The sequence below is a fragment of the Prosopis cineraria genome, unplaced genomic scaffold (assembly GCF_029017545.1).
Source record: "Prosopis cineraria cultivar Desert tree isolate PC_DT_omini unplaced genomic scaffold, ASM2901754v1 PC3, whole genome shotgun sequence".
Classification (NCBI taxonomy): domain Eukaryota; kingdom Viridiplantae; phylum Streptophyta; class Magnoliopsida; order Fabales; family Fabaceae; genus Prosopis; species Prosopis cineraria.
The window spans coordinates 20208357-20214630 of NW_026555334.1; positions in this window are offsets into that span (position 1 = coordinate 20208357).

The window sequence follows — 6274 nt, forward strand, 5'->3', positions numbered from 1 at the left end:
AAATTCTCACTCTTTTAAATCCTATGGAAAATGAGATGAAAAGGTAGAGGAGAAGGGTAGAAAAATTACTCAAGAGTTTGAAAGCTTAATTTATCTTCAAAATCCTCCCTTGATGCCCTAGCAGTGCCCAAAGTTGCCCCCTTCGTGTTCTAGGTTTTCCACCTTAAAATCTATCAATTTCTGATAATGTTTGAAATTTTAAGTTGCCTGCTATGCCGTGTGCCGCAGCACACGCCACACAAGTTGTGGCTCATGTCGCAGCGAGCAAAATGCTGATTTTGCTACCCCTAATGCCACTGGACTTGATCTGAGTTTCATCCTATCTCAATTTAGAGCCAAATATGACCTAAAAATTAATTAGCAACTCAAAAACATAATTAAATAAATTAATCATATTTTTAACTAATTTATCCCTTAATTAATCAACTTTTCTAGATTTAAAGTTTTAGGATGTTACATATTATATATTATATATTTAATTTTATATTCACATACATATACATATATATATATATATATTAGATATAGACACACATACACATGAATATATATATTTTGAATATTATATATATAATTATATTTTGAATTTTATATTTCATATAAATATATATATAAATATTTATCAAATAAATATTCAAATATATATATATATAATTTATTCATCCTATATTATATTCATTGAATCTAGACATATTTCAAATTCAATGAATTTGGACATTATAGCTTGACTTGGCCCATTATTGTGTGTGACCTTGTAGGCTCATATGAAGTTGGCAGTAGGCTGATTATGCTATTAACCTACAAGTCACAAGTGGCCTCTAACAAGACATTGCAACTACCCAATTCATAAGGGGATTGACGATCTGATATAATTTGTCATGTAATCGCATCACATCCCTTTTGTCACACAATATTTTGGTCAAGTATCAGACATGATATTGTCATTTTCCTTTACCTGACTATTACTTTATCAATTTCTGAGTGGATTGATTATAGCAATGGAAAACCCCTTCCATTATTGTATGGCCATACATTTTCTCAGTCTTACTCATCGAGTAGCCTAGTAATATCTTTCACTTAATGTGAGGAATAAATTTCATCTTGACTACTCATATTCCTCTGTATGAATATCACTAAACTTAATCATAACCCTTATGATCACTCGGTCTAAGGTAACTTCTGGTTAGGTCAAAGTTCAGTAGTCATAATGTAGGAATCCATGATTATCTCAGGTCAAAGGGCTTTGTGATATAATTACATATGAGATAAGCTTATGACTTATATCATGCAGCTTTCTCATAGTGGCTCAGTCCAACAGCTTGCACTCTTTCAAGTGCTTATGATTTTAATTTATATCTTTATAATTAATTAAAGTCATACTAGCATTGTTGCATCTATGATCCCTCATAAATGACCAACCTGAGACATTTAGGACAATCACTATAGTTTGTCTAAGGATACAGTTATCATAGTAAACATGCAATTGATATGATAATAAAAGAGAAATTCATTAAATAAAAATGTGCATAGTGCAATGATTAGCCCTAAGGCACAATTTCTAACACTGCGAGCCGCAGTTCATGGCCTACTTTTTATGGAAATTTTGATGTTTTGAGTTGCTATTTTATGTGTTTATGTTTAATACTTCCACTGTGTAGTATTTCACAACACAAATATCTTATGAAATAGTTTTAGAAATATTTTACTTGGGATCCCAAACTTTCAAAATGAATGATTTTGAATTGATCAGTAGAAAGTGTGGAATATTGTATGGTAATGTTAGTAAGGGCATTATAGAGATAAAGTCCATATACTGTTGCCAGCACCTCAGGACGCTATGTGTAGCTTATATTTATCCTTATTGCCTGAAAGGGTGCAGTTTTGGAGAATTACTTTTCTCAGTACCTAGAAGGGTACGAAGTTGAAGACTATACTCCTTAGCATCTAAAGGATATGATATTAGAGTAATGATATCCCAGTTACTCATAATAAGGGAAACCTATAATGTAAAAGTGGTTTAGGATGTCTTGGCTAGGGAATCTCACCATAGATGGTGAGCTTGGGGACTAGACACATAGTTTGTTTCTGTAAAATAGCCTATTAGTTTGGTCAGGAGTATAAGTGGATCGAATAAATAGTTATCATGCATTTTTAATTGTGGTGATTTGTATATTGTGTGTTCACTATTCATGTTTTAAATCTTGTTTATGACTTGGCATGTTAATCGATAATGTAGATTATCTTAGATAGTAAAATTTTTATCTCACCTTATGGTTATTATTTTACATGTTCTACTATTGAGTTTGAGTGAGGGAAGGTATCGAGCAAGGATTAGCTAAGTAGCTACACTAATTGTAATGCCCGATTTTATTTTGAGTTGTATACATAAACTCAAATGTATGATACTATATATTGCCAACTAGGAATGCATGACATTTTATTGTTTGCACTTGTATTATATCATGCTATGTTATATTTTTGCCCCAAGTTGTATATGTTATGAATATATGGTAACTTTTATGGTGAAGGGCTAAAATACTAGTACAATTGCAAGGAATATTCTATACATGTAGTGATGTTGTAAACTTTGTGGGTTATATGGTAATAAAGAGGCCAAATGGTTTGTGTTTATGATTTTATGATTTTGGCCATATTAGGTGAAACCGATATTAAATGGTTGAATTTTGTGTTTAATGTGTGATCGTATATTTAATTGGTCAATCAAGTATATATTAGTCCATTAAATTTAGTTTAAGCCTTAAAATTGGTTAATGGTATAAGTTGAGTTTTTAGTACTTGGATGCTTAAAAGTCCTGAGGCTCATATTTTGCATTTGAAAACTTGTGAACTCATGTAGCAAGGAAGACAAAGGAAGTATGTAAAGTCCCAACTCAATCTAAGTATTACCATTCCAAATCACACAATAAATAAATTAAAATCAGAGTAATAGCCTTTTATTTGTTTTCAAATTATGGGATCTCGACTTCTTAAAACATATATTCAAATAAAAGGGCTAGTAGAAGCACAAACATATTCATAAGATTTAATAAGACACAACATCTCAACCCTAAAAAAGAGCCATGCACCGCAACTTGTACCACATGCATCGCATGATATGGTATAAAGCACCATGCTCTGTTTCTATCTGTGTCATGTATTATGGCATGGCACACTATGCATCGTGGTGCATATGATAGCAATTTCTGCTATCATATGATACTTGAAAGATGAACTTTCACCACATGCCATTCCACATCAACATCCAATTGGAGTGATTCAAGTGGCCACACAAAGCTTACAATATATACTAGCTAATAGAATAAGTTTAGACTAGATCTGATAGGTTAATCTAAAATTAGATACTTGGGTGTAAAAAGTTACTTTCTCTTTCAAAACTTACATCATAAGTGCTCAATTCTCATTTCTTGTCCCATTAGACCACTTTGGGTTTTGAACTAAGTCCAAAAGGACCACATATACCTGATTGATACTACTAATCACATATATCATATTATTTACTCAAATTGACCTCACAATGCCACATTACATACTTATGGACTTATATGAGGCATAACACATAAACACATATACACAACTAGACTTTTTCCACTTTCAACCCTCCGACTCTTACACATGGGGCTTTACCTTAGCATATGATTAGGAATCACAATATACTCAACTCTTCTAAATGGGGCTTCACCTCATCATTTGTGTCATGTTCTCATATATATACACAATTTACATTTAACACATAATCATCACATCAATTCACATATAAATAAGTAGAACAAGTTACATAAAACATATACTTGCTTGAATGGCATCTAGGCCTACCCATGTACCCTCCACTGGGCCACCCTTAGTGAGATGCAACAAGATATACATATACAGGCAAGGTTTCACAATATAATTCATATACACACTTACTCATGCATCCTAGTTAGTAACTCAAACTCTATACATTCATTTATACATATGGTCGTCATACCACTACTAAATAAAGCTATTCTTTTCTCGTTTCCTTTCCCAATCTTCTTGTGTACTCTTTACTTGTGTTCAAAAGTAATGGAGTAAGACATATGTCCTAAGAACTTAAAGATAACCCTAATTACTAGTTAGTAAGCAAAATCATAAACAAGAGATAAAGTAGCATGTGTTTCAATCAAAGCAATATCATATACATATATAGGATTTCATTCTCATTAATCTCATCATGCTTATGTAATGCATTCCTGGTTCTACCTAGTAGATCATGATCATGTTAGGGGGTGGAAGTTTACCCATAGGAAGGAGTAGTACAAGTTTATATAGCATGTATCTCCTTAGTGTCTAGTAAGGCAGAGTGTTAGAGATTTTCTCCTTCATATATATACAAGATACAGCATTGGAGAGTGACATTCCTTAGCATCAATGATACAGTATTAGAGTAACGACACCCCGATTCATGTGCAATAGAGGGAGATCATAGTTCAGAAGTGGGATAGGACACCTTTGGCTGGGTGATCCTACCACTAAAGTTGAGCTCGAACCATTGTGAATGTGCATTTGATTCAAGAGCCTATAGTTTCAGTTAAGGTGATATGAAGGCTCGGATGGTAAAATGATCATGCTAGTGGTAAATGACTTGTATTCATGAAAAGGAATTGGTTGTGATATGCTAAAGTATATTTTAGAGTGTTATAGCTTTACTCTCTTAGGTTTGTACATGTTAATTAATAGTAGTGAATTATTTTATTATTGAGATGTTTATCTCACCCCATGATTATATTTTACAGGTCAGGGCTCCGGTAGGGGCAAGGGGAAGGAAGGGGAAATTGAAGAGTGAAAAGGGTTGTAGTATAGCTCTTTCCTTTTTTCTTTTACATATTTAATGAATATTGTCAATATATAATGCCAACTTAAGAACATGACATTATTTTGGGATATCACTTGCATAAATTTGTGATAAGTGTGTGTATCTTAGTCTAAGGTTGATGTTGTATGTGCTTGGCCAAGTTACAATTATAAGTGATATAATTGAAGTGATTTATATGCTAAAATAGCCAAACAGGTATGTGTGCTAAATTTTATCTTCCCCTTTGCATTATTATCAAATAGGGGTCGGATGGTCATTTTAAGTATGAATGCTTAATTGTGTGATATGATTATTTTGCTATGTTATAGGTGGTTCATTTGACATGTTCAAGGTGTCTCTAAAGTTAATGGCATTAGGCATTGTGAGTCGGACACCTCTAAGTGTGTTTTGAGGTAAAAGCAAACCATTTTAGGTTTGAGTATTCATCTTTATAACGGATGATCATTTGAGTGTGAGACCGGTAACATTAGGTAGAGGGCTCAAAGAGTTTCATGTGGATACTTGAATCGCTCAAATCGAACATTGAATAGTGAAACGACATGCTTTGGAAGTTTGGAGAGCCATCATGACAGAAATCGGCTATCATGACAACAGGTACACACCACGACGCAAGTGGCCTTTAAAGGACTCGTCCCTCTATGCCATCCATTGTAACAGGTATGGCTTGCGCTACGGCGAACGGGCAGATTTTAAAAAAAGGCTTGTTTTAGCCTGATTTGAAGTGGTTTGATTTTCATGCTTCTATATTTTTTTTTATTGATTTGTAATCATTATTTAAGCTGAAACAATATTTTAAGAAAGTGTCTTCTTAGAATTCCATTGTTTTCACTAATTAGCCTTTAAACCCTTAGGTGAGATAACTTCTTTATAGGATTTTATCTAATCCTAGTTATTACAACGGCGTGTATGAGTGTTGTCCTAGTAATATTAAGGCGAACATTACAATTTAGTATCAGTTTCAATCATTTCAAGACTGGTATGTGTGATTGTTATGTTGGATTGTATTGTTATTGCATTTATGTCTAGAAGTTGTTATATATATTTATTGCACTTACCTTCCCATTGCATAGTTATCTCATTAACACTTACTCTTTGTATTGTTACTTCCATTCTTAGGATGAGAGAAAGGATGGCATGAAGAAGAATAGCCAAAATGGCTACAGGTGGTAACCCATCTAATACGGATATGGTACGAAAGACTAATGAGCTACCACTAAAGAATCACATTCCGGTTGGTCAAAACTTCAAACAATAAAGGAATGAGTCATAAGGTAATGAGACCTTGCTATTGAAAATAAGGAATTTGATGCAAGAAATATGTAATTCAATCTAGGGTCAAGGTGTACCCAAGAATGATCAAACAAGGGGTGATAGTAGAACAATAGAAAATGAAGAATAGATGTATAAGGAAGAGGATGA